This window comes from Ochotona princeps, chromosome 21, assembly GCF_030435755.1.
Source record: "Ochotona princeps isolate mOchPri1 chromosome 21, mOchPri1.hap1, whole genome shotgun sequence".
Taxonomy (NCBI): domain Eukaryota; kingdom Metazoa; phylum Chordata; class Mammalia; order Lagomorpha; family Ochotonidae; genus Ochotona; species Ochotona princeps.
The window spans coordinates 9,592,309-9,616,444 of NC_080852.1; the positions used below are offsets into that span (position 1 = coordinate 9,592,309).

At 35.0% G+C, this 24,136-nt stretch overlaps 1 long non-coding RNA gene across 1 annotated transcript in view; it reads right to left on the reverse strand.

Annotated features, from left to right (window-relative positions):
- LOC131482889 (uncharacterized) overlaps positions 1–23,328 on the reverse strand; it is a 220,062-nt gene extending 196,734 nt beyond the window's left edge. The window contains exon 1 of the long non-coding RNA XR_009247381.1: positions 23,223–23,328. This is a non-coding gene — a long non-coding RNA (uncharacterized LOC131482889). The remainder of the gene's footprint in view (positions 1–23,222) is intronic.
- Positions 23,329–24,136: the final 808 nt, after the last annotated feature.

The window sequence follows — 24,136 nt, forward strand, 5'->3', positions numbered from 1 at the left end:
CACTGCTGGTTTTAATTTCTAAAGACTAAAAAAGGTCATTTATTACTTTTTAAAAGGAAGAAAAGAATATCATTTTATATACCAGGTACCTACAACTCATTGATACTTGCCTGTAATTTTTTTGAAAGAAATTTGCTGATATGACATGAAACTATGGGCCCCAGGGATGGGGAAGCATTAATTCATGCATATTGTCTGTCATGGCTGGGTGTGAGGGATTGAGAGAGGTAGTATTCTTAACATTGCACCCACCTACCTGGAATTCTTTATACATATAATGTAAAAGAGTCTGTTTACAAGCATATGCATTTCATAAGTGTGTTTTATGCTTTAAAGATACCAAATTAATAGCTCTCTTAGGTAGATAGTATACTGATAGGTTTTATTTTTCTTTCTGATTTGAGTTTTATGGAGTTTTCCAAATGTTTTAAAGGGAATAATGTTACTTTTGGGATTTCTGTTTCTAGCATTATGGAGGTGATATCCTAAAAGATCTTTGTGGTACAACTCAAATCTTAGGTAATATATCAAATGTATAGTTTTTAAGGAAACATTTTTATTTATTTATTTGACAGATAGACCAAAACAGTTTCTCCATGTGGGCTCACTTGCTAGTGCCCACGATGGCCAGGCTGTAGGCAGGCTGAAGTTAGGAGTTGGGAACTCAATTTGGTCTCTCAAGCAAGTGGAGCAAACTCCAGTACTAGAGTAATTACTACTTCTCCTGGAGTCTATATTAGTAATAAGTAACAGTGATCAGGGATGCGTTTTGAACCTTAGGTACTCCAATGAGGGGCGCAAGTATCTTATCCAGTACTTTATCTACCAGGCCAAATATCCATTCCACAATTATATTTCTGATGCATTACTGTACTAGTGAAATAAATCATTTCATGAATTATTGGACCATGAATGTCAGAGAAGTCCTAGAAGAAAATGCCAACACTAAGGCTGAGGATTATCACATTAAAAAGAAGGAACTGAACTCTTTTTTTTCCACATCAGTCTGGAAATCTAAGTGCTTATGTGGCCCTACGGCAACAGTGCAAATACTGACCAGAATAAGAAATACCAAAGGATTATCAGAATAAAAAATACAAGTGAAATCCAACAAAATAGTTCACAGTAAAAAGGAAATCGTCAAAAGTAGTTTTTTTAAAAAAGGAAATAAGGCATTATGAGTGACAATCGGCATAAGCAATGAAGGCTTAAGTCTCCAACTGGTGACTTTAGGTGCTTGAATTGTGAACTATGTGATATAAAATAATAATACAAGAGTTAAGTAAATACAAAGTCAAATTTAAAAATTCATAAGCAGTAAAAGATGATCTAGAATGACCAAGAAAACTGAACTTTTAGAAATACAAAATGTAATTACTGAAAATTAATCTCAGTGTATGGATTATATCCTGGAATTGACAGCTTTGAAGTGAGAACTAGGAAACAAAAAGACCTCCAAAAAGCATCCAAATACTATATTGGCCAAGATGCAGACTGTGAGAGGTTAACACATAGGGAGAACAGAAAAGGAAGAGTAAGTATAATCCCAACTGAAATCTGGAAAAGCCAGATTGTATATAATGGTGGAGCAGAGAACATTTCTGGAAATTCACTACAACCCATACAAGACATGAACACAAATGTAAAAATCACAACATACAATACTTATTAGTAAAGTATCTAATGGTAGACCTACAAACACCAAAGTCAAAAGGAAAGATCTTAAAAGAGGTCAGAGAAAACATTGAAAAACTGAAAGCCAATTAGACTGACAGCAGCGGTGGTCTTAGAAATAAGCACAGTTTTTTTTTCCATTTTACTTCAAAAAGGAAATGAGTATAAAACAAGAATTATGAACAGAACAAACATATCTTTCAAGGAAAAGATAAAATAAAAGCAGATTGGCCCCAGTGGTGTGGCCTAGCAGCTGAAGTCCTTGCCTTGAAAGCCCCGGGATCCCATATGGGCGCCGGTTCTAATCCCGGCAGCTCCACTTCCCATCCAGCTCCCTGCTTGTGGCCTGGGAAAGCAGTTGAGGACGGCCCAATGCATTGGGACACTGCACCCGCGTGGGAGACCCGGAAGAGGTTCCAGGTTCCCGGCATTGGATTGGCACGCATCGGCCCGTTGCGGCTCACTTGGGGAGTGAATCATCGGATGGAAGATCTTCCTCTCTGTCTCTCCTCCTCTGTGTATATCTGGCTGTAATAAAAATGAATAAATCTTTAAAAAAAAATAAAAGCAGATTCATTCTCTAGGGGAGTTTGTTTAAAATTTCATTTCCCCTGAAAATAAAACTGGTGTTCCATTATGGTCTGGAGCCTCTTCATTGGAAGTTTTCATGTTTGTATTTAATCTTCAAAACAGACATAGGCTTTTTTGGTTTCTTGTCATGAACCAGAAAAAAAAAACCTTCTAAGGATGTTTTCCTGAGGATTTTAAAATTTCAGATAGTTTCAAATTTATAAGTTATTCAAAATATTGTGTTATTTTTATACTATAATAAATATGTAATAATAGATACTTTTTATTAAATAAAATTCTTTAATATTTATTTGGCAAAAGAGGCGAATACTTTTTTAAAATTCAAAATTTATATAAAATTGGAAGATTTCACTTATTTCATGTAACAGACATAGAAGCACAGGGATTTCCCCCTCTTCTTTTACCCTCTTTTGTTCCTATCATTATCTCCCTCTCTTATTTTTCTGGAGTTATTACAATAGAATAATCATTCATATTCTTTATCCAATACTCTTTCAAGGTGCTACAGTTTTCCTAAATTCATGAGATGGGTGCTTTGCTTGAATTCACCATCTTTCAAATTTTCTAACATGTAGCTTAGCAGTTCTCAAAGTCCACCTGCAGACCAGCAGTTGACATCACCCAGAAATTTGCTAGAAATGTAATTTTTGGAGGACCAAGTCTCAAATTTATTAAAGCCTAATTTCTGAGGAGTGGGATTCAGCAGTTTGCATTCTGTTTGTATTTAATAACAAAAAATTTCTAACAGTTAAAAACCAGCAACTCAATTAAAAGTAGCCTATACTGTATAGCTACAGGTAAAACAGTTCTTCTTCTATTAAAAAATTGTTATTATTAAGCCTAACATGCAGTAAATTTGGTTAAGAATACCTTGGCAAGAAAGATACCAAAAAACCAAATCACATCAAAATATACATAAATGGGCCGGCCTGGCACTGCGATCCAGTAGCTGGACTCTTCCCTTGCAAATGCGGGTATCCCACTTGGGCACCTGTTTCTGTCCCAGCTGTTTATGGCCAGGCAAGGCAGTCAAGGGTGTTCTAGGATCTTGGAACCCTGCACCTATGTGGGAGATCCAGAAGCGGCTCCTGGTTCCTGGCTTTGGATCACCTCAGCTCAGTTCTGACCACTGTGGCCACTTGGGCATGAGTCCACGGATGAAAGATCTTTTCTTTCTCTCCTCCTCTCCATAGTTCCGACATTCCATTAAAAATAAATAAATCTTAAAATATACACAAATACAAAATTCCAACAGATATAGTATAGGATATCACTCAAATACTGTACACAAAGATTCATAAGTCAATCACTGTAATCTCGGAATTTTAATCCAGTCTTGTTTTCTTTTATCAAATGACCCTCTTTCCTAACAATGGAGTAAATACTTATGTAGCCCATTTTCCTTCTCCATCATCATATATAGTCTGGCTTTTTTGGACTTCAATTGGAACCTGCTAATTTCCCAAATGTGTTTGGACCTTCATCCACTGCCTTTCTAGTACATTAACAGGAAGTTATACTGGAAGCAGAGGACTCAGGCCGTGAACTGGCATTCTGATAATGGGATGTAGGAAGCTTAATCCATTATGCCAGAATATATGCACAACTTTTCACAACTTTTGGACTTTTAACCGAAGTAATTTGAATTTATACTGTGACAGGAGAAAAATTATCAAAAGTTTAAATGTAACAAAACTTCAAACATAGCAAATATTTTAATTTTTAAGCTAAAGTAATGCAAAAATACTCCCCAATCAACTTGTTTCTTATTTTACTTTTTATTATATTTCTTTTTCTTTGTCAGATTTCTGATGATTGAGTCACAGTTTCCTTCCTTTTTTATAAACTTACCTTAAAATAGTTCTGAGACATTCAAGAGGAATTAAAAAAAAAAAAAAAAACCAGAAGAGTAACAGCCCAAACGATCAGGATAAAATACAACATGGAAACAAGGTTTGTATTTATGCAGAAAAGTTTAAACTCTGTAAATTCTAAATGTCACTGATTACTTCTGTCTGGAAAGATTATATGTTGCATGCAAATCAGCAATCATTTTAATTTCAATATACTAACATTCTACTTTGAAATGTGACAATGGTAATTCTTCACTAGAGATTCTACACATAATTATTTAATTATTTACATAGTAATATACAGATATTTCATGTTGTTTTACAGTCTACACATGTTTTGAATTAAAATAAATGCATTTATCAGATGTTTTAATTCACTTGTGCCTGCTATTAGATATGCCCAGTGTAACTCTAAGTAAAAACTTTTACTTTTTATTTACATAAATATTAGAAATAATATTATAAAAATACACTGCATTTTCATACTGTATATTTACCACATTCTATAGAATAGAGACAGCTTGAAACATATTAATACAACACACAGAGCCATTATATGCAAAGAACATATATAAGTACTAAATATGAGAATACAGTACAAAGAATGAATTGAATTATTTCTAGGACAGAAAATTTTGGATGCTAAGAATACTACCCTGCATATTGCATATGAGCCATGTTAGATATTCAAGTATCAGCTTTCAGAAAGGTTAAAAATCTGTTCCTAAATTCTACATCAAGTTTGACAAAAGCAAAGAATGAATAAAACAGAAATAAACCAAACATCTTAAATGAAACAGAAATAAAACAGTAAAAGTGAGATATCATGAGAAGCAACAACTGTGGTGAACTGAAGTGTCTTACTGTCTTACTCTCTTCCTTGCTCTTCATCAATGTCATCAGATCAGCAAGCTGCTCATTCACTGTAGAGGGGTATGCACAAGGCAGTGAATGTGTCCCATGGCACAGATTAACCCTAAGTGGCTCTAGGCCAAGAATTTTATGCTCCAATGGAAACATTTTTTTTTTTTTTTGGCCAGGTCCACATTCTTGGTGATATCACGTCCTGAATGTTACTTTAAAGGCCTATCATTGTAGTTTTTATTTTCCAAGATGGACTATTGTGTTTGTTACTAACAACATTCTAAAAGAAAAGTCTTGAGAAGTGAGACTGAAAAAAATTAAAATAAAACCATAAAATGTTACAAAATCTGCCAGACCTCTTCCCTTTTAATCTAGATATCTTATTTGTAACAGATATATAAAATAAGGATTTTAAAAAATCACAGTATCGACAATAGAAACATGACAGATTTGGGCTCAGTTCCACTTTCTTGTGTTTTTGGAAATGTTCCTTTTAAAATTTTCTGCCCTTTTAGAGCCTTACCTATAAAACTAGAACAAGAAAATGGTCTTTACAATGTTAAGTATCTTTCAGCATTTTAAAGTATTCTTTAGGAGCCAGTGTTGTGACATAGTAACCCACTTGAGATGCCAGCATCCCATACAGATCCCAATTCAAGTTCCAGCTGCTCCACTTCTGATCTAGTTTCCTGCTAATATGTCTAGAAAAGCAATGGAAAATGCTGCAACTACTTGAGTCCCTACATTTATGTGGGAGACTCAGAAGAATTCCTGGGACTGGTTTTGGCCTGGAGAACACTGGTTACTGCAGCCAGTTGGGAATGAACCACTGGATGGAATATTTCTCTCTCTCACTATCTGCTTATTTCTCTGTAAGTCTGCCTTTCAAACAAACAAATCTTTAAACTACTCTTTAAAATATTCATTAAATATTAATAATAAAATATATGTTTAAAACCAGCTACACATCAAAGTTCTGAAAATTATCACTGATTTGCTTTCGATACTTATCAGTCACAGGATACTTTTCTTTGATTACTTAATATAAATTCAAGAGAACTTAACTCATAAAAAATCCCAACAAAGTCATACAATTTAAACCTTCACTAACAAATTTTCACTAATATACAACATGTTATTTTAATAGTTTAAAGGACAGAAAGTGAACAATCAATACAAGGTGAGGAACTGCTATCTGGTTAATACATGATACCTTCTTCCACAATCTCTCCAAGGCATATATGAATAGTTTCTGGTCCTCAAATGGTTTTGAATGCTGACTTTGTGTCAAAGACTGTTAAAGATGTTAAAGACAAAGTGATAGCAATGAGATGGTTCCCATGCTGTGGACCTTGTAGATGAAATACACACTTAGGCATAGTAACCACAAGATATTACAACTGAAATACTGATTGGAAAGGATCTAACTTTCATTTAGTCTAATGGACAGCAGGTAAAGAAAGTTTGGACTATTTATTTGCTTCCTCTACAAAAATTACAGTAGAATGCATTTAATCCACAGATTTGACTTACATAATGGATATTTATAAGCAGATCGTAGTATCAGAATATAGGACCTGAAGGAAAAACATTGTTTTGGCATAACATTTAAATGAGTTTAGTTGGCCATTTTTAAAGGACAAATTTTTTTCAAGTAACTCCATATAATTTATTCATACTTCTCTACCCTTTCACAGTCTTTAAAGAATAAAATAATTGAATCATTCTTTAAAAGTTTATATATAGTAAAGCTTTCTGATTTGGATTACTTAGGACATAAAACCATTTTATCATAATTTTAATAATTGTGTTTGAATAATTCATTCTTGTGGAAAAAATACTATAGAAGATACAGTATTTTATATTAATTTTGTTTTACAAAAGTTGGCAAAATAATATTGATTTATGGGCATTATTCTGTACAATTACTTGTATAATAAACAAAATGGTGATCACCTATCTGGTATGATGTAAACAAAAATAGTCACTGGCAAAAGCATCATAGCTCAATGCATGTATAAACAACACAAAAAGCAGTATGTTCGAGGATTAAACAAACTCTAAGTAAGCAAAAATTATTCTTTATCCCTAATCATGTTATGACATTAGGAGAGAAAAAATGTTTTGATTTAAAAATCTGTCAGCTATCATGTAATTTAAAATGTAGTGACATATACTGCTAAAAGGTATATATTAACATTAAAGACCCAAACTCCAATGATTAATATTACAGTGATGACAGAATGAGAGTGCTTAATTTTAATCCACTGTTTATCTATGGGGTAATTTATAGATCACTCGACATGTTTTAATAGTAGACATAACATAATATCCCCCCCTAATACCCATTTGCTTTCAAGATCTGACATTTGCAATTACAAATACAGAGAAATATCAGGGGTTGCTTTTATTGGGTATGTATACAAATAGCTAGCCATCCCATACACAGTTTATAAAAGTGATCTATTAATAACAAAACTGTTCCAAAGACTCGGGGTCTCTTTCGAATATCAGTAGGTTGACTTAAAATGAGGGCAGAAACGCAGACGGGTCAACACATTGATTTGTCTGCCAAATATAGTTTTGCCATCATAAATCTCAGGCTGACAACTGCACAAAGCTTTCCTTACCCAAACACTGCCGAGTAAGGGCGTTTATTCACTGATTGGTTGATAGTCTCCATGACAACTGATGCCACAATTAGACAAGTACAATCCCACTTTCAAACATGTATATAATTCATTAATTCAGCAGGATTGGTGATACATTATGAAGGAAATATTTTATATGGAGATTGATATATTTGCCTCTTATCAAGAATAAAATATCTTACTAGGAGTGATGAAAACAACCATGTAATTAAGCTAACTTAAATTTGAAAAGGAAATGTGAATTTAAGCATATTTTAAAAGTTTTATAGGTGTCGCATTGTAAAAATTAAATAATACTTGAGTTGTTTTTCAAATTATTTTATATGAGCTACTTAAAAAATGGTAGGGAAGAATATGAGTTCAATTTTCTCCATGCTAAATAAGATAGCAACAAATATTTCCTTGGCACTTGAGAGGAAATAATTTAACTCATTGCTGAGTGATTGTTGAATTTAACAGATACTCATCTGTACAGCCCCAACAAAAATTGCAAAAGAAGTCGTTAGCTTATCCTTGGTCTACAAAGGAGTCATATTAGCCAGATATCTCCCAAGGCTGAATATACACTCAGAAGGTAAGATTAATAAGGAGGCATACAATGAGAAGTATAACACAAGTAAAAATTGTATTTATCATCTCGTACTAAATTTTAATGTGTTACTCTTATCAACCCAACAAGTGAAATACTGATATTTTTTAATTCATTTTTTGTCTTTAGGCTACAAAGGTCTTACAATAATGTGGTTAGAAAATTAATAGTTTAGGTATTCATTTGTTTATCTTTGTAGGAGTATATAGGAAAACATGGGGAAAGACATCACAAACATGTTAATGATGCTTACTTCAGAGATGTGGGCTATCCTAATTTATCCAATTACAGAATAATTTACTTTTTCATTTTAGGCACAAAATGAAGTACTAAAACCCAACTAATGATTTTTTTTGAGTACAATATGAATGTATATATGAATGCTTTAAAAATTCATTTGGAAATGAAATTTTAAGTATACGTATTTGGTGTAAAATGCACACCGGCACTTGTGGTATATGTATGTGTATAAAATAGAAAAAGAGATCAGATGAGCATGCACTACATGTCTGTAAGGAAATGGTAGTAGGAACACAAATACTTCTTTCCTTTTATTCACCTGTATTGCTTACAATAAGGAAGAGTTTTTTTTTAAAAAATTAAAATCGGTTATAATTCAAGTGAATGAAACACTTAAGAATCTTCTATGTCTAATGGTCATTGTTAGGAATCAGAGATACAAAGGTGTTTAAAAGTCTCTGTGTTCAAAGTCAATGAAATTTCATGGGCACACAGAATCTATGAATAGGTAAATTTATAGCATACAGAATGGAGAATATAGATACTGTTTGAATATGAGGCCAGAGTATTCATCATATAACCCTTTAAAGATGTCATATTTTTCATTATTTACATTACAAATACTTACTAAAGGTTTTAAAAAGATATTTTAAAAATAAGTATCAAAATGTAGTCTTTTTGAACAATTTAAAATGCAGTCGTTTTGAGCCATTTTGAAATAAGTCAACAATAAACAAGCTAAACCATTGCCCTTTAAAGAAATGATTTCACTTAAATGGGCCAAAATTTAGAATGATGTCCCAGAGCACACAGCATTTCATCTTATTCTTCGACTATGATTATAACCCAGAAGTTCATGTTAAAAATAGGCCTAGCCTTTAATGAGGTTGTATAAATTGACATCCATGTTTATTATCACCATAACATGTTTCTTTCCCAAGAGTACCTCATATCATTTGCCTAATAGCCAGAGGGATCCTAAAGTGCATCACATCATTTCTTTTCCTTATCATAAGTATAGAAATATTTTTCATATTTGTTTGCCTAATTTATCCAGCATGTAATAGTTGACTTTATATGAAAGGTTTCAAAACACCTACGGAATATGTGCATTATCTTTTAATTTCATATTTCCAGTAACTTTTTTGAAGTTCTTTCATATTTAGTTTGGATTTACTCGAGGAATCATCGCACATAAACATAAATGATATTAAAGCTAAAATCCAAACTTCACATATTCTGAAAGAGGTTCTCATAGGGTACCAATGAAGTACCTGAAATCAATGGTCGATGGAGTCTAAAAAGGACTATATTCCTTTGACAAACTCCTTATTTCAGCTGGAATTCTCCTCCAAGAGCGGACTTGAGGTAAGAACCTGAACGAAGGGAATGATGTCATGGAAGAGGTGTTGAGTTTAGGGGCAGAAGAACAAAAAAGGAAGCAAAGCCAGTCTGAGAATGTGCTGGTCACCAGCATCACCACTAACTGGTATCAAATCCTACTGGGATCTGTTGAATAGCTGTGGAGAATTCATCTCAAAAGGTTTGCCTAAGGGATCAAATTAAGAAGCAAATATTGATTGGCTCCAGATGTAAGCTTTCTTGGTTTTCCAACTTTTGCAAGTGGGAGGTTTCCTGAAGTTACAGCAATGCATCACAAAGCATTGGAGCTGGGGGGAGAGGGGTCGGGGAGGGGACATCTGTTGAGGGGTAGTTGCCGCAGATCATAACATAAATAACTTCAAACATCACTATAGTAAAAGGTGGACTGAGAAGGTGTGAGGCAGGAAAGGAGAGATCATAAGACTGCCTTGTACTTTCACCAAAACTGGTCAATGGAATGAGCATCTGACATGGGCTCAACTGCATTTAGAGGTTTATTCAAGCTGAACTATCCTATCCAATCTGACAGACGCATACTGTGATAAAATGCTCTTTTCTAGTTTGATTGTTAATGTCAAAGTGGGCTCCCAACAGCTTTCTTACCTGAGTTACTAGGAATGTTTCTTGTGATGCAATCAAGCCAACACAAGGAACCCCTGCCTTTAACATTCTGAACTGTTTCACTACCCTCCTAGTTATGACACTTATTTCTAACTCCAATTCTGTTTTTTTTTTTTAATTTTTTTGTACACTTTTAAAAGAACAGTCACTAATCCACCCTCATTATGTGTGGAAAGCCATGTCACTTCTTTCTCTGTTGGAATTCTATCAACTTATTCCTAGATTTTAAGTTATGTGTATAAATATAGTTCAAAAAGTAAAAAACTTCTCTAAGTTTTATTATTTAAGAAAGGTTTCTGGGGCTGTAATTGCGGCAAACAGGGTAAGCGTTGTTTGCAAAGCTGGCATCCAGCATGGACACCAGGGCTGAGCCAGCTCCTTGCTAACGTGCTTGTGAAAGCATCAGAAGATGTCCCAAGTCCTTGGGGTCCTAAGCCCGTGTGACTGCCGTTCAACTAAATAAATGCCCTTTAAAAAAAAAAAGGCTTCAATGTACACTCTCATTATTTTACAATCTCCTCAAAACAACTTTCAACTCTTCAAGGTATTTTTTAAAATGTCTCTATGTCCATCATTTCACTCTATGTCTTAGTTGCTAGCGATAAATTTATTGGCCTCTGGTTTTTGACTTTTTGCTATGATCGTATTTTTTTCTGCCTCTCTGGGATGTTTTAGATTCTTCCTTTACTGCCAGGGTTCCCAGTTTTTGTGTTAATGTACTAAGTAGCAGTCCTATTTTATCCCTGAGCTGAACAGTTATTAAGGTTTTTTTATCTTGGACTTTCTAATTCCAAATCTCATGATCTTCTTTTCTGAAAAAGGAATCTGGATATTGAAATATTTGGTAAGTTCTTTAGCTCTGACTCATTTCCTACCACTTTCTAGATATTTTCTCTGTTCTGTAAACCCTTTCTTCTAAACCAATTTTTATGTCATCAATCTTTCAATTGCTAAGAGCGCTATGTTATTTAAATGCTGTCTCTTGTTTCACTAATTGTAGCTTACTTCTGAGGATACTAGTGATAATTTTTTTTTTTTAAACCAAGTTTTACCATCCTGCTCCCATCAGTTTGCTGTTTTTTCCTCTTTGCATGTTTAGGCTATTGCCTTTCATGTGGGAGGTTTTGCTCAGATATCTGGCAGTCTCTGCTTGCTTGCATATGTTTTTAAGAGTGGGAGAATAAAAAGCTGGGAAGCTCCATGTGCACGATCAGTCTTCTAACAACACTGCCTCTCAGTGCAAGGCTGAATGTCACTGTAAGGAGACAGGCTAGGCTGGTTCTTTGGGAAAGTCATTCTTAGATGACTCTCTTGGGCTAGGCAGATACACTAGAGACGTACCTCCCTTCCTGGCGTGTAAGGTATACACCTGACTACCCTCTAACCTTCTGGCTAAATAGAGGAGGGATGGTAGTCTCAACATTCAGAGATGTGGACACTTACTAAACTTTCATTTTCTTAAAAATAATTGTTGTTTATTTGAAAGGCTTGGATCCTGATTCACTCCCTCAATGTCTGTGATAGCTGGGGCTGAGCCAGGTTGAGGCTGTGAGCTAGGAACTCAGCCAGGATCTCCTATGTGAATGGCAAGAACCCAAAACCATGAGGCAGTATACTGCCTTCCTACTGAGTACCAGTAGGAAGCCGGACTCAGTAGCTGAAGCTGGAAATTCAACACAGGTATGTCAACACTGGACACTGACATCTTAACTAATTCTTAACAACTAGCCTAAAGTCCAGTCCCTGAATGTGTAAGAAAAAAAATTAATTCCTTCGAATTAATGTCTCCTTTGTGGGAATCCCAAGTTGTTCATAATTTTGATGGTGCTAGCTGCTACTTTACACAAAAACAGAACGGGTGTCATTTCTTATTTTTAAGGAAAGGGAACATAAAATTGTAACCAACTGGCGGCTCTCATTTCTAGAGTTTGAATCCTGAACTAGTGACATAAGAAATGGAGATGGTTGTGGTCATTTTTAAGATTGTGATGGCTAGTTCTTTTTGCTCTTTGGTGTGAGCATTTGTTGCAGTTGTTGCTATAGTGTCATTTAAAGGGTTATAAATTTATGTCTGCATTCTAAGAATGTCCTGCCAGGCTTCTCTCAACTTTTACGAGAACCCTACAACCAACCAGTATATTCTGTTTTTGTCCAAGATTACAAGCTTCCCTTTCTGCTATTGTAACCAAGGATCCTAATACAACTGCTATCTGTCAAGTGGCATGGTCCCTAATGATATCATACAGAATAACTAAGTTTCAAACAGTTAAATCATGGCTCTCATGAAGTCATATATTTAACTGAAGTGCATGTACTACAGTTCTAAAAAGAAAAATACCACGGTGGAACAAGCATTTGGTGTAGCAGTCGGGATGCCCATTGATGCACCACATCCCGTATCAGAGGAACCAAGTTTAAGTCCTGGTTTTGGCTCAGAGCTAGAACTGAAGTGTTCTTCCATGTAAGGATTTGTATTTGTGGGAGCTGTTTAATTCCACACAAAAGGGTGGCTTTACACGATGTTGTCTATGTCTACTTGAACATCAGCCTTATAAAAACATGATTTCTGATTTACAGAGTCATCACATACATACTTACCTTACTAGAGTATTAAAACAACCTTTTGAGGTAGGAAGAGAAAGGTATTATTTCCTTATTTGAAAATGAGACAGATGAGGCTCAGAAAAAAGTAACTAGTCCATGTGAACCACATTAACAAATGGAAGAGGTGCTTCTGTCTTGTTTTGATTTGTTATTGAATTAGAGGGTTTGAACCAAAACCAAAGTTTGTGTGAAGTGAGGTCCAATTTGTGTAAAATCAAAGTGTAAAAGGAAAGTGGAGGTTCCTACTTAATGCTTTTCTCTAGTTTTCTGTAACTGAGTATAAGGCATTAAGAAAAAAGGCAAGTATCATGTTTTGTGTGATGTCTAAGACACTCTACTTCTAGACCACAGTAAATGTTCAGCAAGAGAAAGAGAACATAGTACAACGGCTTTCCCCCCACCATAACTGTTGGCTCACAAAATAATGAATATTCATAAGTGTAAAAATAAGGTGACATGTATGTAGAGGACTGGTGATATTATTGAAATAATTTGAAGGTACTTCAAAAGCTTATGAGCAACAAAATTAAAAGACAAGTTTATTTGGAAAAAATCTGAAATTCATGCATAAGTCAAAGGTCTTTAAAAAGTTCATGAAGGTGTCTATTATGAAAAAATGATGCATGGATGTTAAAGTTTTTGTATCAGAACAAACTTACTTGTAAAAATCATCCTCCATTAATAGAAGCCTAGTAAGACCAGGAATAAAAGTACTTTTCAAACAACAACAACATACCTTTTTTGACCTATTAAAAGAAATCATTTGAAAACAAGGTTACCCAATGACAATGAATTAGAATTGAGACTCATTCAATGCAGGTTAAATCGTAATAAAGCTTTTGTTAAATGATCTGAAAATATGTTTGCTGAGTTTTAATATTTCATATCTGTATCTTATTCACCCAGAATCACTATAAATGCTTTGCAGTGTATTTACAATAGCAAAAAGTGAAAAGAAACCAAATGTACAAAAGAAAGAGCTGTTCAGAATATCTATTCATATTGACACAATGTACACGTACACAATGATGTCATTAAATTAAATTTTTAGCAATTTTCAACAAGGCAAGGGAAATGTTATAGGAGATACACACACTTTTCAGTATGCATTGTGTGTGTGCATGTTTGTGCTGTGCTGCAAATTATCTAAAAGGAGCAGGAAATAATAAAGTATAACGTGCAAAATATGAAGTATGTAAAAAAAACCAACAACCTCACCAAGGAATAACATAAAACTAAAATTTAGCAGAGTTTGTCTGATATTGTCATTATGACCACTCTGCTATTTCTATTTTTCTAAAGATTTTCTTCAAAATGTGTTGAGGCTTTTTGTAATAAAAATTTAGAGATAGTCTTCTGCATCATGATATATAATCAGGGTAAGACAATATTGCTTGAACTCTTAAATCTCTAGCTTACTTACGCAATGATAGTTTCAGGATTCTGAAATGTAGATGCATCCAATCAGCTTCTACATGATTGGCTTTATGCCTGACTGCCCATTACTCAGCACACTCAGAGAGCATACAGAATGTTCATGCTGCCATTGAGCTTTGTGACAGCGGAAGGAGTATTGCTTTCATAGAAATCTTAGAAAATGCCATAGTTGTTTCAGAGTAAATCTGGAAAAGTTCCTAGTTTATACATTTTTCCATCTAATTTTTATTACACAGGACACTATCTAACAGCAAGCTGCTCCAAGCTACTCAGGAAGCTTTCTGCTTTCAAGTCTCTCAAAGGGAAGGGGGTCTACCTAAGAGATAGGGGTATTTGTAAGAGATTAAACCATTATAATTTATCCTTTTAATGTAAATTGTCCCTTTTAGTCCTACCCGATCATTCCTCAGGGGAACAACAGTTGCTAGCTACCAACTGACATGACATTACAGACAAAGGAAAATGAGAGACAGAGAGACACAAAAGTGGTGCAAAAAACCATTTATCTATTTGTGACATATGTAAGCTAGTACTCCAGAATAGATTCCTCACGATATTCACTGTTTGATATTCACATGATTTTACTAAATTCACGCTGAGTATTTTATTTTTCTATTTTAGGTCTGAAGAGCAGAAATGTGTCATGATGTCTTTCAAAAATATATAAAGATTACATTTAAATTATTTTATGGTTTATTTTGTGAAATATACACATTCAAAAGAGTAGCATATTGATTATACTAAGCATCTCTTCATGAAATATATTTAAATGGTAAAATTGTAATAAGAGTTCTACCCCCGAAGAATTGTAATTTCCTACTTAAAACCAATATAAAGTCTACATAAATCATAACACTGGAAATTAGTCACTTTGGTGAGTGGATTACAACATTCTTTTCTGTTCTTGAGGCTCACTCAAATATTATCACGATATTTGATTACTTGGTTGAGTTTCTGCCCATTAAGGAAATGGTGGCAGTAAATGTGCAGGCTCAGCTCTGAAACTCTAAGGGAGCAATCACTGAGGAACTGGTCAGGTTGGGCTACGGGAATAAAGATACAGTCACTAATGGTACCAAGAAGACATTTCCATTTTGGGGGGACAATTGCAAATCACTAGAAATGATGTTTAATGAAGAAATACCAAAGCGATATCATAGTTGGGCTTATGAGAATCAGACGAGATGCACATGATGGGAAAGAATACTAAAGCAAATGGCGCCAATAAAATAGGACTGATAATTTGTTTAATGTAGCTTTAAGGATGGAGGAGAATTTTCAGGAAAAAAAAAAGGTTTGAATGATTTAAATGTTGGCAGAATAAAAACTAGATGGTGGAGGTGGCAGACAGTGAGAAATTTATGTAAATTTTCTAAGTGAATTTGGAATGCAACAAAAAGGCTTTCCTGTACTACTCTATTAAATTTCATTCCAAATGTTTACTGTAGAGGTTGCAAACCACAAACCTAATGGGAACCAGGTGAGGATGTAAACAAGAGACATAGTTCATGTGTCTGACACAAGGGAGCTGCGGAAAATGTAGCATCTGTGGGGGTGGGGAGTGGGAGGTGGGATGTGTCCTTAAACTACTGGGCCAGTCACCATTGGTTACTGCCAACCATCACCATGCAAGAGCATTGTTCTGACCTGATTTTTCAGAGAAGCTGGAAATTAAGAACATATATGAAATGTCTTAATCTTTAAAACAGTGGATTGCAAGCCATAGTTGGGAACTTTTGGCCTAAAAAAAGAAAAGACATTTTGAATATCTCAGTTATCTAAAAAAACTGAGATAACTGGGATGGAATAAAGTCCCCTAATACATCATCAAATCATAAAATAATTAAAAGACATAACATATTGAACGATGCTCTCTTGTAATAAATTATGAGTACATACAATTATAGAGGATACAGAGGAGATAGTTTATCGAGACTTCCAGGGTGAATGGAAGATAATTTCATTGTGTGCTTGCTTTCCATATATATATACATTATATATAATATATAGTATAATATAATGTAAAATATATATTAATATAAATTTGTTACCTCCAAAAGGACTGACTTCAAGGAATGAGGACTCATAAAAATGTTCAAGGTAAATGCATGCCATGAAAAACTCTACATGTATTATAAATTTTTGGTACAAAAATAAACATTTAATTTCAATTGCCATAAACTTTTGGAAGTATCCATGTATACTTTTCCTGTTGTTTCCAAAATGGAGATTTTTCTTGTTTTTCTCAAAATGGAATTAAAACTTATGTTATGAAAAGCAGTGTTACACAATCACTATATCTCAAATGCAATGAAATTATAAATAAAAGAATAAGAAGCAAAAACATTAGACAGAAGATTCATTTAACTCATTTAACCATTTTGTCTTTTGATGTCTGAAAATAATAACCTGGCAGTTATGTTGCTTATACTTTATATTCATCTATATCTACAAAAAATATACATAAAGAAGCAAAATTTAGTTTCCTCTTGTTTAACTGCATTACAATTTCATTTTCTCTGTAATGAAAAGCATCCAAATTATTTTACTTTTCATTTTAGTGATTGAAACGTAATAAAGCTTTCATGTAACTAACTCCTACTCTCAGGAGTAGACATTCAAATGCTTAAACATTCTTGTTCCTAAAACTGTCATAGTCTGCTACATTTTGCTTGGACACAGTCTAACCGGGACCCCGCAGGGTTCATGTAATTGGAGGTGGGGTTATTCGGAGGTGGCGGACACGATCAGATGTAAAATACAGGGGAAAGTTTTAAGGTCTCTAGGGGCTTATTCCTTGAAAGTAGCTCTAGCGAGATTCCTTGAGTTCTCCCAAGAAGGTTATTAAATGATGGGCAAGCACAGCCTTCCACTATCTCCCTACTCGTGGTCAAGGTATGACCATTTGTTTGCTCCCACTTGCACTCCCAGCATCTCTCTGTGCCTGAAGTATGCTGCTTGGATTTTGGACATCTAAAACTGCGACCCACTTACTCAAATGGCAGCCTGTACCCAGCATTTCATTATAGCGACAAAACCATCAGATGCCTCAAATTGCTAAACTAAATTTCTAGAATCTGATCTTGCCCTAGAAAGCAAAAGGATCTCACTGTAGATTTTAGATAAGAGGTACAGTGACTGTGCATTACAAAGCTGTGTAATTCTATTCAGCACCAGCATAAGCAATGATATATTATTATGCATAATAATACATATACTATATATATTAGCTCTATATCATTAGATGAAATTACAGATAATTTCTAGCAAATACTTAATAATCCCCCCCACACACACATATATATACACTATTATGGTTTAGGCCCTAAAAATTTTTTTTTTCTACTGAAAAAACATTACATTTTCTTCATTAGTACCTACAATACGTATTTCACAGATGTCAGGGGAATTCAGTATAAACTTACAATCAAGTATATTGGGCCAAGTATCACAACAGCCAATATTAAAACATAACACACCCAGATCTAGTGATGGAATGTATTTTTCAATGCTACAGACCATAAAATTATAGAATTTTCCACAGCTTTGACATATTATTTCTCCTCTTAAATCACTGTAATCACCAGACCCGTCTCATGCCTCAGTCTCTAAATGATAATGGAAGCAGGATCACAGTGTAATCAAGGAAGCTCTCAAGATTTATTTTTCAGAAAAATATGATTCCCACTTTCACTAAGTAGAATTCTTCATTAATTAATAGTATCATTGATGGTATTATGTTACTCACCACCGAGTTTCTGAAAAATTTACTTGTAGGACCATAAAAATCAGAATCTGTGGAAAGCACTATATGAATAAATAGCCACATTACAGTCAAATAGGAACGGTGGTCTGAACAGACTGTACAAATTCCTCAATTCTCCTTGTTTTCAGGAAACGGTTTCTTTTCCTAAGAAGGAACGCATAGGCTAAGTTTTGTCCTCCAGACCTTTATCCAACGTTGCCAAGGAGGGCCTTATGAGGAGAACCTGTTTACCAAACATGTGGAGAGGTATTTAGGGTAAATATTGGCCTCCCTTTGCCCTGCGTTTCCACAGTGGCTCTATCAGTTCTGGCTGTCCTGTAGCTCACATCCCAGCTGAAGCTTGAAAGACAAGGAAACAACATCCTCTGGTACTTCTATATTAGTTATAGAGCAAGAATGAGACTCAAAAATCATGAATTGGTGTTTTCCCATAGGGACACAGTAAGCATGTGTTAAACTAATGAACTTTAGACATTGCAAATATATTATGAAAAAGACAGAAAGAGATAGAGAAATAAAATAAATGTTATTGGTGGTTTCTTACTTTACACACACTCTCTCTCCTTGATAAGGAACTGTCGCCAATCGCGTATGCCACTGTGATTGTGTCTAGAACACACAAACAACAGAATATGTGTATGTCTTCTTCCACATCTTGTTCTCATGTTCATAAAATATATGCCACATGGAGGTCTGCTTCATTAACCACAGTGGTTAGATATTATTTATCCAATTTCCTAATGAGGTTATGACACTTGACTGCAATGACAGACCATTATAAACAGTGCTCTATTGAGAACTTCGCACACAACAAAATTCACTTTAATTTCCACTCCACCATCATTAGTCTTCTTTTTTCTCCTATGTAGGTCATTTCTGCCCAATTTTTTCTGCCCATTTTTGAGAAAGCTTTTTTCTTTTATTTCAGTTTGACAGTAGTTGCTGGTTTTACATAACCAGATTACAAAAATATCATGGTAGATAGCTCACTTCAACTTAAGAACCCTGTTGATCTGGTATTGTTCCCAGCGTCTCTATACTTTTCTTTCTTTTCTTTTTTTTTAAAGTTTTTATATATTTCTCAAAATTCTTTTTCTACATTCCACTACATGAAAAAGAATGTGAAGGGCCACAGGAGATCGTTTACATCCTTGAAGTATTTTCTAACAGTACAGACTCCATGAATCAGATCCTGCATGCAGATAATAACATATTTACCAAGAAAATGGATAGTTATCTGATAAGACTTTATTTTTTACTAAGTCTGCCTCAGTATACATGTAACTTAACTCATTTACTGACTTTAGATTGGGATACCCCTAGGCAATATATGGTTTCTTTCAAATTTCTCAGTGTATCCCTTACTGAGCTTAACAAAGATTCTGCTGAAGATATGGAGAGGCAAAGATAGATACTGTCACAATTTTTGGATTTCAGGGTTCACACCATAAATATATCTGAGTATTGTAGTTACATAGAAACTGCTAGCTTTGGGGCCCAGTGGGATAGCCTAGTGGCTAAAGTCTTCATCTTGCATGTGCCAGGATCCCATATGGGCGCTGGTTTGTATCCCAGCTGCTCCACTTCCCATCCAGCTCCCTGCTTGTGGCCTGGGAAAGCAGTCGAGGATGGCCCAAAGGCTTGGGACCCTGCACCCGCGTAGGAGACCTAGAAGGAGGAAGTTCCTGGCTCCAGATTGGCTCAGCACTGGTCATTGCAGCCACCTGCAGAGTGAATCAGCAGATGCAAGATCTTTCTTTCTGTCTCCCTTCTCTCTATAAATCTGACTGTCCAATAAAAATAGATAAATGAAATTTTTAAAAGATGCTAGCTTTTCTCATTCTTGCCATTCAAATTTCACTTCTCTACATTTGCCTGTGTTCCTTGTAACAGTGCTCGGGTTTTTCACCAATAAGCTTGCTCCTTGCCTTTTGAAACATTCTGTAGGCAGACCTCTTTATCACACACTTGATCTTAGGCTCTGCACAATTCCCCTGATTCTCCTAATGGATTTCTGGCACCGCAGGAATCCGCTCCTCTCTAGCACCCTCATGGTTCCAGCCAGAAGAGCAAGGAGGCTTTCTTCTGATTGCTCCAGGACAAATACTCCCAGTAGAAACGAGTTTTGGTTTAGAAGGCACACAGGCACTGCTGACAAGGTGCATCTGCTACTTGCTACTTTTGTAGCCAAACTTTCTTGCACCTGATACCCCAAACTCGTCTTATGTAATAAAGATTAAAGGAAGAAATTTCGTCCAAAGTGTTTAGTATGGTACCTGGTGTACAGAAATTATCTACATTGAAATGGGTGGCATTATTAACAAAACTACGAAATATTCTGTTAGGTGACCTGGTGACACTGTTATGGAATGGTAGCCTAGAAAAATAATTCCTCAACTGAACAGAAACCATTTCCTTCTTTTTCAGAAACCATTTCTTACATATATAATCCAAGGAATGCATATGACCAAGGCCATATGTTAACTATGACTGAAACAGTTATTACATAGAATGAGAACATTTTAGCGACATACTTCTAAAAAAAGATTTCTTTATTTATTTATTATGTGAAATCCAGAGTTGAGAGAGAGACAGTGTGAGAGAGAATGAGAGACCCTTCCATGTGCTGTTTCGCTTCCTAAATGTCTGTAGCAAACAGCTAGAGCTGGTCTAGACCAAATCCTGGACTTGGGAGCTTCTTCTGGGTATCCCTTATGGGTGCAGGGGCTCAAGGACTTAGGCCAGGATCCAATGTTTTCCTAGGTGCATTGATATGGAGCTAGATGGGAAGTGGACCAGCTGGAACCTGAACCAGCATCAATATGGGATGTCAGCATTATAGGTGGTGGCTTTCTTCACTATGTTACAATGCAGGCTCCTGGCTATGCACTCTTACCTGAATTTACTTTTATTCTAATGTATAGTCCAAGAAAATAAGAGCCATTGAAGTTGAAACTGATGCCTACTAACTTGTTTACTACTTCATCAAGTTACAACATGTAGGTATTTTACACAAGAATGTGAAAAGTGTGTACATATATACACACATACACACACACAGTGAAATGCTTCTTGCATTTTAACAGCTTTACTGAGATGTAGTCAACATGACAAACATTTAATAATTAAATCATTGTGAATTACAGAAATTTTCTGTTGAAAAGATTAATGACTTTATAATAATGTTCATTGTTTAATATATATGTATTGATAGCCTATTACGTAGAAGATCCTATTCTAAATCTTAAGGATAAGATTAAATACTATAAATCAGAATTTGTTGATTTCAGGATGATTAGTATGTTAGGCTAAAAGAGTTGAGTGGGCTATCCTGTGCATAGACACCAGCAACATGGTGTCTAACGTGTATTTGTGTATTTGGCAGCACCTCCAGATATTTCCCACTGTCCACAGAGCGCAGAACCATCTTGTGGAACACAGTCACTCTAAATCATCTGATCAGGCTTGAAGAGACCCTCCTCATTTTGATTTAAGGCTACAGGTAAGTATATCATTGCAACTATGAGAGCACCATAAGCAGTCTTCTACTCGGTCATGAATACCTTAATATTTATAGATTTAAATTACATATTTAGGGACATGGTCACTTCTTAGCAGTGTTTCACATCAACACTTTCTAGGACAATCCAAAGTATATGTATTAGATAATATATTCAAAGCCCATAATAATCTCAGAAGTGACAAAAATTAAACTTCATGATTTGTACAGTTTATGCTGTATCCCCACACCAGTGAATTTCTTCACCAACCTACATTTTAAATAAACGTGTGATGAAGTGTCTGGGGCTTCAGTATTCAGCATTCACTCAGAAGAACAAATGATTCAATAATTCAAAAAATAAATGCTACTTTGCTTGGATAAATTTTCTTGTCCATATGCTGGGTGGCACTGATTGATGCCTGCCTGCTGGCATTGTTTAGACAGCTCAAAATTTAAGGCCATTTTGTGGTCTTTGCAATGTCATTCCTGATTCTAAATTCCTGAAAGGATGCCATTTTACTCAGAAGGTTGGGTCCCAGTTTTTAGAGTCCCTCATTCCTTTGTTGGCCCCCATCCATGCTCTACTTTTCCTGACTATAGTCACCTTAGCAGCTTGTTACTAGAAATTGTTGCTATCCCTCTCTTTAACTCAAGACTGAATGATAAAAATCAAGAAGAAAAATTGCCTTTAAAGTATGGCAAAAAGAAAACTACACTGTTTCTTACTGGCTAATTGGGAATGTCCCTTGTGGTGTTTTGTAGAAATGTTTGAGAACTCAGATAATCGCACAGCCAGCACAGAGGATTCCCACTTGACATACTTGATAATAATTCCTATCTGGAAATTATACAAGAGCGATAATGAGACACCATGACTTAACAGCTACTTTCCTAAATGATTACATTAGTGAGGTGTAAATCAATAAATGGTGATTAATGAGGTTACATTTCATTTTTGTTAATTCAGTGGTGTTCAATAAAAATGTTGCTTATAGTAGTTCAAATAGAGACACAGCCATAAAATATGTTTCCTTTCTCCTTTAACCTCTTTCATGATTTGTCTCGTTGTTTGGGTTGTTTTTGCCATGGCAACTCAAAGAAGCAGATGGTAATGGTTATTAAAAGGAGGCAACGGTCAATCTCGAGATCACATTGTGCTCTTTCATTGCAATCAAATATGTAAAGATGTAAGAAGTCAGGGCAGCTAGCTTTAATGAGCACTTACTATTTGTTAGGCAGCATGCAAAGAGCCAACCCTGGATTACAACTTTTAATTTGCACAAAAGTCATAGCAAAACACGTGAAAGGTAATCAACTGCATTAGCCAATGAGGAGGAGAAAGTTAAAACCACAAAGGCAATGCTCTGACTTGCCCGCATGGCTGACATACAAAAGAAGGATAACAGCCACTGGTGGTAATAACATAGAACAGCTGGGATTCTCTTACCTGATGTGCAAGGAGTTTAATTTGCTACTCCAGACTGGAAAGCTGTTTGGTAGATCTGCTAATGCCAAAGGCGCACTTACTCAAACTCCATGATTCAACAGTTCCTGTCCAATGGAAATGTGCACAGAGAGAATGTCAAAAGGTTTGCAGAAAATTAATGTACATTTATTTTAACTTAGAAAAATGTTTGAAGCCTCATACATAGTTTATCCATAATACATATTTTCCATGAAATTTTTTTTAAAAAGCCCTCATATTTGCTGATCATACACAATATCTGTGGCAAACCATTTAAATAGCTCTGGACAAAAAAAAACCTGAATAAGACAGAATAGAAACAAGGCTGTGGCATACCCACAAAATGGAATACTATGCAACTACACTAATGAGCACACTGTAAATAGAAGCAACAATGAAAATGACCCTCCAAAAATTAACGCCAAAAGAAGCTAGACACAAAAGAGGTCACAGGGTTTTATATGAGGAGGTAAAACTTTTTTTGGAAAATGAAAATTATGCTCATTTTTAGTGTCAAATTTGCTGTAATTTATGCATAGGTTTTCATAAGGTATATTTTCATAGACTTCTTGAAGACTAGATACATCAATACAGCAAAAAAAAAACAGACAAAATTCTAATGATATATGTCATTAAAAGTATGCTTTGTTAACATAATATTGAAATGAAAATAAGAGAAAATTTTAACAGGAGGTTGTTTCTTGGTTTGGGTGCTGTGTTCACAAGTGCATTAGTCTTTGTAAAAACCTCACTAAAGTCTTGAGGTATCAGGGATTATTATTTCTATAGAGGGTTGATGAAGTTATAGTTAATGTGGCCAAAGTCAGGAAGGTAAAATCTGAATCTGGGCAGTTGCCCACACGTATCCTATTCTTAAGGGCCATTCTAGATCCTGG